Genomic DNA, 13,187 nt, shown 5'->3' with positions numbered 1-13,187 from the left:
CTTTTGCAGTCTCCCTATCTTAGAATTGATAACATACTTGCCTTTATCACATATTGTCATGAACTAGTAAAGGAAAGTAAAACTATATACATTTTCACACTTCAACATCAACATCAAGGTTAGCTTAACTTCTAGACTGGCATCTAAGCTCTGTTGTCTTGGCTTGTATAAGCTTCCTAAATGTTTTGTAAATATGCTGAAAGTTCATACATTTTTCTTTATCTTTCTTCTAAGAGCACTCCTCATTAATGGCAGTTGCCCTGACCAGGAAAGTTGTGGAGCTCTAAATCCTTATATCTAAGCCTTGCTGCATCATCTTTATATGAGTGATGTTCTGATCATAAATACTGTTCACTTCTTTCTTCCAAATTAGTTAATTTTTCATTATGTTTCAGTCAAACATCCATCTTGATCTTTATGAACGACAGAAACAGCACTTGTACAGTGCAGAAATAACAACTTTTAAACAAGTTAATCCAAAATAAATGCTATTTATATGGTGTTAACATGACAAAAATATTTTCCTTGTGGAATTTCAGTTGAAGTAATTTCTGGGAAATACCTCAAGATTTCAAAGCAACTGCTTTGGTTGCAAAATATGGTTTGGGTGAATGTTTTTTAGTAAATCTCATCCCAGATGTTAGCAGGGAAAATTTTCACATCTTAGATTTGAACTAGGTATGTTTTCTTTAAGAATTAAACTGTGTAGTGAATGGTTAATTGAACATAGAGTTTCAGATTTAATACATTGTTTAAGCATTATCATAACCTTTGAAACTTACATAAGTTACAAACTTATATTACAATTTTTTTTTAATTATTCCAGTTATCACTTTGATGTGAACTGTTCACGTATCATCCAGTAAAATGCAGTTTCAATTAACAGGCAGGCACTAGCAGATTGGAGGGGTGAAATAAACTTCCATGTTTTCATATTTGTAGAAAATTCTACTGTCTGCCTTGCAGAGTGTGCCTTTAGGAGACAGTGTATCTCCCAAAACAAATCACAGAGACTAGAATAAGTAATTTTGTATCCCTGACTGGTTTCTGCAGCCTGTCTCAGAGTAAGGCACCAGAATATCTATGCACCATGCAGAGAGATGTGAAGCCAGGAAATGCTCAGCACGGGGATGTGTTTGAATTGTTATTCCTGAGAAGCATTTAGTGACTTCTCTCATGCAGAATCTGGAACCTGTAGTGTCTTATTGAGGACAAGCAGCTGTGCATGTTCCTTGAAAGAACAAAGTAAGTATTTTAAGAAACAGCCATTAAGACAGATGCGATACTGATTTACATTTTAGTTGCATTTCAGTGATTACAATCTTTATCTAAGATGTGGGAAACCCAGATTCATAATCTTCTTAACACTAAGGTTAAAATTTGTACCTTTCAGCTCTGTACACATAGATGGTATCTCTCTACTGAATTTTTATGCTTAACAGATACCTAAATCTGAGTTTGAAATAACCAAATATCCAAAAGATGGATTTTTTTTCTTCTCTCTTTCAGAAAGTCACATTATAAAATAGTTTTTAGAGGAGTTAGTTTTTTGAAAGCTTATATGGTAAATTTCATGAAGTACCAAAATATTGGCAGTTCTGACAGTGATGATACAAGAATTAGCATTATATAATTAATAACATTGTGTGAAGGATTTCATCTGGAGAAATTGAAATTTCATAACTCAGCAAGCTGTTGTATTTTTCTGGTGCAGGACATAATGGTTTTGTTAAAGAAGAACTAACTTCATGGCAGTAGAAGACCAACAGAACTTATAATACCTACAGCTATAGCTTTGATTGTTGCACAGAGTTTAAACATTATTTTGGCCACAGACTGATTTGCAAAGATTTTTAATAATCCAATAGTAATAGAGATGGCTGTTTCATTCGCATGTAACTTAACAAAAATTATAAAATGTTTTTAATTAAATTCATTTTTGTGAACAAAATTATATAAGATTGAAATTCAAAAAATAAAAACTCACTTTCACCTGCCATCACTTGGTGTTATTGAAGATAGTGAAAACTAGTCTAAGTAACACCTCCATCTTTTAAAATCAGTTTTTTCATATGTAGCTGCAGCTCAAGCTTAACAATGCTACTTTCAAGTAAGCAAAAGACATCAAATGTAAATTATAGTTTGTATAGCTGTGTAATGTGTTATATACTGTGCTGATAAAAGTTGTGTGTTGATAGTTTGTTGTTTTTTTTTTTAAATTCACACTTAATTCTTCAGTAGAAGATATTTCTTTACCCTGCATGTTGTTTTAATTTTCATTCTTTTCTTTCCACTTTATGCATTCCCTCCCTTAGAGATTTGCTCCATAGCTTATTTAGCTAGACAAGAAGGAGAAGTAAAATTAGGGGTATTGCAGAAATGTTTTTCTATCTTCAAAATATATGCTACCAGGCAGGGTTAGTCAACTCCATCTTATATGGTGTCACCCATTCAAATATGCCCTAAAGTGAAGACCTTTTGACCCAAACAACACTTAAACACTGTGTGTATGTAGTCTGGGGTTAGTGTAACAAATAATTTTAATATCTGTTTTTAGAGTGCTGTTGTCCTTACTATCTTTCTTTAAATATATATGACTACAAATAAATATGAATTTTTGAACTCTATTAAAAAGATTGAAGACTGGAAACTTTTACCACCGTGTGCATATATAACTGCAGATGAAGAACCATGAACCTTTTCTTTCTTTTTAGCTGGCTGCAGACACCTCAGGGGAGTTACAGCAAGGTTCCCAAAACCAACAAAGGCACCCTCTTGTTCCTCCTATTTTGGGTGTGTTCAGAGAGACAGCAGCACTTCTCATGATGCTGAAGCACAGCATTAATTCATATTTTTCTTCAGCTTGGGCTGGTGTGTTTGCTTGCTCATGTAGAATTCAAAGCAGATTTTACCCAAATTTTGGTATGAAAAAGCATTGTTTGCTATAATGGTTGTTATAATACAGAAATACAAAATATCTGAGAATTCTTTATGTTAGTTACATTTAAATCCAAGGATCTTTTCTAATCTTTAGACTGTTATTTGTAGACACTATGCAGTGATAAGGCAATACCTCATCATGATGTTAAATATGAAATTTGGGAATATCTAAGCTGCCAGAAAAATGTCGATATCCTGATGTGACATTCACAGAGCAGTGTCCTGTTTGAATTACTAAACAGCTGTCTGCACTGTCAATGACACAGTTTAAAATACTTGACAATAAGAAGAACTTCAAACCCTTATTAAAATAATTTAAATATGTACATGTAGCTTATTTAAGACGTTTCAGCATGCATTAATGAAATTGTGCATATATACTTTAAAATCACCTCTCAAAATATCAGTGTCAGAAAGATAATTATCTCCTTACTCCCTGCTCTTCCCTTCTGGAAAAGATACCTGATGTAAAAGTGTAGTGTCACCCTTTATTGTCTGAGAAATCTCATAAAGTAATAGAAAGTGATGAAAGTATAGTCTATGATTTTTATGCTGTTTTGACCTTTTGTCTCAGTGACTGGTATGTTAGAGCATATCTCTTGTGATTCTTACTGAGCATTATTTTTTGTTTTTCTGCAAGTGACAGTATGATTTCACTTCTTAAGAATTAAATATTTTCTTGTAATACAACACCAAATCCATTGCCTTCTGTAGGGTAGACAATTTATGTATCTGGTTTCCCCTATATTGATTTGTATCTAAGCCATTTTCAATACATTTTGCTTTTATTTTTATTATAACAGCTTGCAGTGCAATCAAACGGCATGCTTGTAGGATGTTTTACCCTAATTTGAGACAGTCCAAACAACCCCTGTCAATAAATAACACCAGCTTGGCATGGATTGCAGAATATATTGGGAAAATAAGCACCATGGTTTTCATATTCAGCTTCCAAAGGTATTATGTAAGTAGAAAAAGAGAAAAGAACACTGTATCATTGGATTGCAAAAGCAGAATAACTTTACCATCCAGCAGTTCTGAAATTAGCTGAATTTAATAAAAAGCTTTAACAAGCTTCACAAATCTGAGATCTAAGAACTCTGATCCTTCCACTTCAAACACAGGGGTCTGTAGCACTTGATATAAAGGGAGAGCTTGTTAGCTGTTGGCAACAGAAGTCCTTTCCAAGCTGTGCCAGTCAGCAGGGGACACTGTGCAGACGAGCATTGTGCATAAGCCTAATGCCATTGAAGGCAACAGCAAAACACTGATGTGACATTATGGTGATCAGCACAGGGCACAACACAATTGACAGAAGTGGTTGCTGAACAATTATCTGTTTTCATGGGTTTTTCTGGCTTGTAAAATGAGAGCATTTGAAAATATAGTAATATCCTGTGTGTAAACTACAGCAAAACAAAACCCTGTTTGACTAAGTTAGAATATCACATTGCTTTTATGTGCATTTTCTTCATATTTAGACATTAGCATTAAATTTTTCTTAGGAAAAACAAGTTTTTCAGCCAGAACACAAGTGTAATCCAGGATTCCTTTATAGATAAGTGCAAACTGGTGGACAAGAATAATCAGTCAGGCTTCATAAGGCTTACAGCTGAAGGTTGTGGCTAAAACAAAGAAACAATGACACCAATGTTAATGAAGTCTTAGTAAAAGAATAGATTTAAAGTCAATGTACAAAAACTTGTATCATGAAGTGAAAATGCAAAGCTTGCATTTATATTATTAGACGTTGATAAATTATCTATTGAGTTCTGTCTGTACACTAGATTAACATGTAAGTAACTGGATAGATAGAATGGATTTTGTTTGTCACAAGGAAAAAATTATACATTATTCAAATTTTTTAGTTACAGAGGTTTTATATAGCTTTTATATAATTTTGAATTTCTATTTCAAAATTGTGTTTTACTTGTATTGCTAATAAGCTATGTACTGTCATATTCATGGTGCTTTTTCAATAGTGAAGGTCTTTTTGTTGTGTTGAAAAGCCAATGATAAAATTGACTGCTGTTTTCACTGCTGGTTTTTAAAATCAATGTAAGAAATGAATGAAAGTTTTCATAGGCTAATTGGACATCATTTCATTACCTAAAATGTGAACTTACATATTTTGAGTATATATTGAAGCTTGAAAAATATAGACTAAGTTGGACACAGAATTGCTGATAATGTTGTGTAGGTAACAAAAAGAAAAGACAGCTCTCCTTGGTTCTGCCTATTGAGTATTTCTAACAAAGGCAAGGATCAGCAATTAGATTTTGCTGAAGGACTTCACAGTCTAACAGGTTTAAAGTGATTGAAGCAGGCTGGAACGAGACTTCTGATGGATCCAACTTCTTGGCTCCTGTAGGAACCAGCACGGCCCCAGGGACAGGACCTGGACCAGGGGCTGGTGGTGCAACAGGCTGGGAGCTGCACTTTGCCACAGGCAGAAACAGGACAAAAGAGCAGTGGGGAATTAGAGAAGGAGAACAGCATGGTGTTGTCCTCATTTCTGCTCAATCAGGGTTAACTTTTAAGTTAGAAAGCTTCCTCTCAGTGAAGTTTTTGGCCTTTTTTTAAATTTTGGTCACAAATTACAATCTGAGAATAAATTACATGGGGACTGAGTATTCACAGGGGCTAGGATACTGAACAGAAGACACATAAACCATGCAAACTGATGGAGAACGGTTCTTTTTGTGAATCCCAATTGCACGTCATACTAGGCTAAAGCTTTTTATTAGACACATCTGTGAAATAACCATTCATGGCCTGAAAAGCTTTCTAGAATTCTGATAGAGGTAGTGAAATCACTTTCTTTTTCTGCTTAAAACCTAATTTCACCTTTACTGGTGCCAAATCCAGAAATAACTGCCACAGATATCTTAAGATTCATGACAGCAAAGAGGGACATAGACCATATGTCTTCCTGATTAGGATGAAAGAAGGAGTTTTGGTTTTAATTTGTGTTTATGTGCTTTGCCTTCAAGAGAAATTGAATAGAAGTGAGAACAAGAGCCAAAAATTTCCCTGGGGACTGGGCTCATTGCAAGGCTAGAGTCTTACAACTTTGTCCTCCTCACCCTATCTGCAGTTTCAGATATTGTAAAATATTTTTAATGAAAGCACAGCCAAATGCAGAATAATTGAGTATGGAAAGGAGCTCCAGAATTTTTGTTCAAGCATGTACTCAAAGCAGGTCTTATTTAATCAATTTTCTCACGTCTAGGTCCACTTGATTCTTGAGCAGTTTAAGAGTTCTCCAAAGCTACTCTGGGGAAATTGGGCAAATTGCTCTGGTATTTCACTTTTTGCCCTCTGTAGTAGTATAGCTTATTTTACAGTAACTTATAAAACTTATATCTGTTGCTGCTTATTCTATCTCTGTATAAAAAAGCAAAAAAAAAAATCAGAAAAGCTTTAAGAAAACCAGAAGATTTGTAGCTTTAAAAATAAATCTATAATTGATCATAGAAATGGGATTAAACATGTATGTGCCTGTGCGTGCTGTTTTGGTAGCTTAATACAGTTGATATAGGCACAAACTAAATTCCAGGTCTGTGCAGCCTGATACTCCTGTCTGCTGTTGCTGGGAAAAGGAATGAGGAGAACAGGCTGAGAACACTCATAGTTAAAAGAATTCTTAAACAACTCCAACACAGACTTTCTATAGCTCTGTGCCCATTAACTGCCTGACCACCAGGAAGAGCTTGGCTTGATTAGAGCTTTGTTTTTCTTACAGAGATGGTCTTTTGGTGCCTTCTGAAGTTCCCCAAGTCAGAGATACATGGAGTGTGTAAAAGGCAGTTCATATCTTGCAAAGCTATCAGGCTTTCTGAGGACTTATTAAAAATAAAATAAAATAAAATAGAATAAACAAAAAAACCCCAAAAAAACTGTAGATACTGATAAATCAAAATTCACTTTGCATTCACTTTGTAGTATAACACCTGATAACTTGATGATGCCAGCTAGGTTTATTAACGTTGGGCCTTTATTCAAAGCCACAAAATTGGTAAGGTGGAAGAAGTTCTTTAGCAGTAAACAAGAATGTGCACTTTTGCACAAATGCTTTATAGCAATAATGATTATGGTTTGGTTTTTTTTAATTTTAAAACTGCCTATGAAGTATATTTCCTAATTACTTTTAAGTATTTAAAATATGCGTACAAAGAAATTAGCTTTTCTAGAGCAACAATTTCGAAGCAATTACATTGTTTCCTGCAAATTACCCCACAAAAAATGCTATTGCATTTAATTGGCTGGATTTTTTATTTTTTTTTACAACTTACAACATGAAAATTCTTATCCTATATCTAAGTTGCACAGATGCTGGTCTAATTATTTTCTGAGGACAAAAACTCCTAATACAATTTACAGAAAGGCAAAAGAAGTGATGAGGTATTACAGCCATAATATACTTCAATAATGAAAATTAAAATGGGCATTTGGTAACAGCTCCTTAGCTGGGGAGTAAGGCATGTCCTTCCTTTGTCTTGCAGGGAATCCTCACTTAGGGCAAACCTAGGGCAAAAGAAATTTAGAGTGTCCAAAACCCAGCACGTTATGCAGTCCTTTCCAGGGCAAGTTCTAGATCAGCTGGCCCTGGAGTGTATTCTGTCTCTCCAGTCCCTCTGCAGAGGGGTAACATCCCACACACGTGTGCAGTGGATGAGGATGAGTGGACGCCCATCCATTCTAGAAATCTGTGTCTCCAGGAACAGCAAAACCATCAATGTTAAATGTTGAGGAAGAGTAATTCATCGTGATTTTAACTTTTATACGAACATACATCATTATCTATGTAAAACACTTAGATACATAACTTTTTAGAAACACTTTAGACATCTTCAGTGTGACAAAAAATACCTTGAGACAACACTTCAGTTGAGTGTTCTACACACAAGAAGAATTTTAAGGATTTATAAGATATCACATCACACACAGCTGATGAGAAATTAAAGAAAAAAAAAAATAAATGAATGCCAGAACTAAAAAAAAAAAACACAAAAAAAAAAAAAAAAAAAAAAAACCAAACCTGTTTCATATCAGTTACATTAGCTTTTAAAATAATTTTAGGTTAAGTCTGCTCTAGTTTGGGGATAACTTCCTGATGAATATGGAATATGGTTAAGCTAAAGCGAAGAGAATGAGAAGCCAGCTGGAGAGGTAGTTCTTCCGGGAGTCAGGTAGGCTAATTGGAGCAATGCATACATATTTTAGAAGGCCATTCCTTAGCTATAATAGAAAGCTAACAAAAATAAGTATTTCCAGTGATCAGAGACTTTTGAAAACTACAGAAGATGGGCAATGTGAGGGGTATTTTTGTGGATAGAGTTAAATATGTAGTTAACTTTGTTTTTTGTGATTCAATTTCTCATTAGACTTCTTACACATTGTACCTCCATTCTATTGCTTTTTTTAGTAATCCTTTTCTCACAGAAATACATTTTTTTTTTCCTGTCATCTGGAATTAGGGAAACAGATGTTGTCAGGTTAGGATATTTACTTCTGCAAGTCCTGAATAGATGTAAAAGTGACATGGTCTGTATAAGAAGGAAAGCCAGAACAGAAGTGATTGCACAAGATCTCTCTCAGGAGAAAGGAAGCCAGGTACTGTGCTACCTTGGACATGTACAGGGGCACAGCAGCTCTGTGTGTGTACAAACTTAAGCCTTTAACCTTTAACCTTTAACAAAAAGGTTAAAAAGGTAGTTTGTTGTCCCTTAGCTGTCATCTAAATTAACTGGATTTGCTTCTATCTGCTATGCACACAGTTCCCACAGCTCAGCTGATCTGTCATGTGTTGTTAAACCAGTAAATTATTTATGTACCTAAACCTGCAGGCAATGTAGTGCACAAAGAGTTAGATTTAATTAAAAAAAATAATGTAAAGGTTTTGAATTCTTAGCATAAAGCAGCTGATTTTGAGGCTGAGCATTTAGAAAATATAACAAGAACTTCATCACAGATTATTAAAAATTAACCTGTAGATTATTTTGTAGTCTTGCAAAACTGGGACTTCCATTTGATTTTAATTTCATTGCATGCCAGTAATTCCATTGTTCTTTCCAAAAAGATTTGTAAATAAAATAAAAAAGTGGAGTTTAATACTTATTACATAGTAAGATACTTGGATATTAAGTATGTATAGACTAAGTATTAAGCACACATGTGTGTTGTGGGATAGATCCCTCTCCACTGCAAAGGAAAAAAGAAATTATTTCCCATTGAAATGGCACATTACTTGAATAAGTCTTAGCAAATTCATTACTATGAGAATAAATTCAGAATGTTCACAAATAAAAAGACATGATCGAAGTCCTTATCTTATCTGTTGGGGTATCTGTACCTGGCAGCTGACTTCCAGGCTCATGTGGCAGCTCCACAACTCTTTGTTCTGAGTCTTACGTGTTAATCCAGCATTTGAGAATACATGCAAAAAGAAGAATCACCTCATTTTATTTATGTATTTTTTCCCCCAATTACTAAAAGAGCAGTCTCAAAGCAAGCTCAAAGTAATATTTCTTCTAATTTTTGTCTTTCTGGACAATATTTATATCAGTGTATCATACAGCGATTGAACTTAGCCTTTTCCCCAGGCTACAAATTCCATCCAGTGCATATATATTCAAATATTTTTCCATCATGTCCTAGGAAGATCAGCTTAGCAAACATGCTACTTTAGGAAAAACAAAAAAAAGATGAACTAAAGTTGAACTAAGAACAAAAGAAAAAAATCCTTTTATGCCTTTCATATATCTCAAAATGAATTATATACACAACATCTATTTTTTTATAAAGAACTTTTGTTTGTTGGCACAGTGGCTGGATAATGTTGCATTTTGCGTTCTCAAATGAGATCAGTGAGCACAGATATACCTGGGAAATTACCTGATTATCTTCTGCAAATAAAAGTTCTTCTGCAGCTAGTAGTGTACACCTATATAAATCTAATAATTGATGTTAAAAATTTGTCATATAAGCTTTAAAATAATTTTTGTCATTCAGTTATTTAAATAACTATTTTTGTACTGAGCTTCCTACTTAACTTCCTTAAGAACTTCCTACTTAAGTTCTCTGGTTTGTTATACTTTATGTTTTCATAATGTTACTCATTGTCTCTGATCTCTATTCTTTAGGCAGTTTTTGGTGTACTTGGCAGTTGTCCTCATCATTTTCTGAACTGTACAGTTTGATTATTGGGAAACAATAACTACTAATGCTGTCTTAAATTAAAGATTAATATACATAATAATGATATTAGAACATCCTCTATACTAGCCTCCATTTCTTTTTCATGTTTTGATGTTTGATGTTTTCATCAAACATCTTGTTTGAATCTATGACAGGATATGAGTATTGAATTAAGATAATCAGTGAATTTTTTCCAGGTATTATAAAACACTAGATATTCTTTGGATATTTTAATTTTCTCTCAATTTTGAATTAATCACCTTTATTTATTATTAACTTTATTTATTATTAACTTTAAAATTATCTGTGATAACTCTTGAGTAATTAGAAATAGAAGTAACAAGAAACAGAGATGAATAACTGTTTATAACTTTCTAGTTTTGTCTTATGGTCATTTAATATATGACCAGTTGAAATCCATTTTTTTCCAAAGACTCTATATTCACAGCCATATTTTTCTGGCGGTAACATAATTTTCTAAGAGCCTTCTCATTAGTTTTCAATATAACTTTTGTTTAGATAAACTGCTATTCCCAAGTACTGTAGTATGTCTTCAGAATTCATGTTTTCTGAATTCTGCTGAGTTTCCATATTCAAGCATTTTACTCATTCTTTGTTTATTGCCAGCACTCTGTTTCCATTCTCCTCAAAACTAAAGCCATCTCCTCTGCATGAAAAAGGAAAGCAAAAAGCTGTTACCAGTTGGTCTGAGGGAACGTAGGAAATGAAGAAATATGTGCAAACACATCAGATTTATGGAATCACTTATCTAAAGGAATCTGGGAAACCTTTGCAATAGATCATAGGGAAACCAACATACCCAGTTCATTTCACACAGTGACCTGGCTAATGATTTTATAAAAGCAAATAAACCCCACCCTGCTGCCAGCCTTTTAAAATGCAGCCAAATGCTACTCTAACATTCTTCAGAAAAATATCAAGTTGTCTTCTCACAAAATGCATGCTCTCAATGCAAACTGAATAATTACCTCTGCACATCTAGTACTATTTAAATAATAAAAAATATTATATTTTATTTTAAAATTTTGCAAAGGAATTTTTTTTTAAGTGAAAGCAGAAAATACCATTTTTCTAGATAGAAACAGCTATTTTGTTAGAGGAAATCTGGGATGTGCCTACATACTGTTGGTACTAGAACCTGAGAAGAAAAAGAAATACAATAATTTCACTACCATCTAATCAGTGTGTGTAATAGATCAAAGATACATACAGTATCCTTGATGTAATTTCTTTCTCAGTTGCATGAATCCAGTGGATTTATTTGCATTTTCTTTCATATTGTAAGATATATACAACTCAGGGACAATTAGTTATAAAGAAACATTAAGTACCAGAAATTAATCTCCTCAATGTTTTTTGGAGGTTTTTTTTGGTTGGTTTTTTTTTTTTTTTTGCCTGGAGGGTTGATTTTATGGCTTTAGAGCAATTACTATTTATCATCTCTTGGTTTACGGGAAAGAATTAGAGTTATTAGCTATTAAATTATCCATGAAAATTTGACACTATACTAGACCAAACAAACCCTGGGGCTTGCTGATTTTCCCAGTATGAAACATCTGTGACTTCAGCTAGATAGAACTTAACATTGTCTAATTAGATTTCTAAGATTTATAAGGCTCAAATGCTCTATTCTTAGAAACCTGAAAATTGGAGCAGAAGTTGAAACTTGCATTTACTGAATATTATTTAAAAATATTTTTAACAGCACTGTGTGTTGCTAAATACTACTAGCTTGTAATTGGTGAAGATTATCAGATAATGTATTATAGTCTGTAACAACAGGAGTCCAGGAAAAAGTGTGCTCCCTACAATTGTAAATAAGTCTTACCTTTTGACTACAGGAATTAAAAATACTTTATTTAAAGTACTGTACTAATTATATTCTTATTTTTATATTCAGGTTTAAATATAGTTTATATTCTCTTGTGGTCTGCCGAGGCAAAAATTAGAGTTTGCGTATTTTCCTTTTTGCAGTATTATCACTCATGGACAGGGAGAGATAATCATCAGTCACCAGCATAGAAGAGTGGGTTTCTGTTGGCTCTGATTCCAAGTGTGACAGTGAATTAGACACTATCTCTTTCTTTTGAGTCAATATGGCTTCTTAAGATGGTAATTAGATATTTCATTCTGTCTTCAATTATTGGATCTAAAAATGGTTCAGAAATTTCAATCTGTTAAAATAAAAATAGCACTATAGTATAATCATTGTTGCTATATTGAAATATTAGAGAAGATTATTATGGTTGCAAAGAACTTCAAATTAGGAAGGAGAGGAATCAGAATTATCTCTCTCTCTTAGTTTGTACCTTTTGAATTTGGATTAGAGCAATCTTTAGTTACAGGATCCCTTTCTTATTGAATACAGAAAGTAAATACTGTTTGGATAGTAAGCAGCTTTTCAATATTTTCTCTTGTTCTAATTGTTCATTGCATTGTCCCATATATTATTTACTCTGGTCTATTCAGTTCCTGCTGCAAAGAAGAAATGATTAATTTCCTCAAGTGTTCTTCAGCAGTGTGCATCAATATACTATCTGAATTTTTCACAAACACTAATTAATCTTCATTACATCCTTCTGGAGGAGGGGTGGAATTAACCCCAATTTGTAGAAAGGAAACAGAATTACCGGGAGTGAAAGGTCACAAATGCCCATAATGTGGGTAACATTTACTGCTTAGTTTCCGAGTCCTGAGTGTTACATAAGGCTTTCTTTATGGAAAATTTCTATTCATTTCCATTGCATTTATAAGAAAGAAGCATTTCTGCTAATACTTTCACTTCACTATATCAGATAATAGTAATAAAAATTTTAAAAACTGCAGTAATAATTAAGCATGAGAAATCTGCTCTTCTCAGTTGCTTAAGTCGGGAAGAAAAACTGTTTCCATAGGATAGAATTTGAGAGTGTGAGCCAGGAAGCCATTTTTTTTTCTTCTTTCTGTATTTTTTCTTTCTGTTGTATTTTTTTTTTTTTTATATTGTTTCCATTTCTATAATAAGCCAGACAGAGGTCCTACAGTGA

General features: G+C 33.4%; 1 protein-coding gene across 29 annotated transcripts in view; it reads left to right on the top strand.

Annotated features, from left to right (window-relative positions):
• The window catches only part of TENM3 (teneurin transmembrane protein 3), a 1,286,597-nt gene that overhangs the window by 250,374 nt on the left and 1,023,036 nt on the right, over positions 1-13,187 (top strand). The gene's annotated exons all lie outside the window — the stretch shown is intronic.

This window comes from Lonchura striata, chromosome 4 (assembly GCF_050655825.1).
Source record: "Lonchura striata isolate lonStrDom1 chromosome 4, ASM5065582v1, whole genome shotgun sequence".
NCBI lineage: Eukaryota > Metazoa > Chordata > Aves > Passeriformes > Estrildidae > Lonchura > Lonchura striata.
The sequence above is the reverse complement of the archived record's forward strand: the minus strand, read 5'-3'. Positions and strand labels throughout refer to the sequence as shown.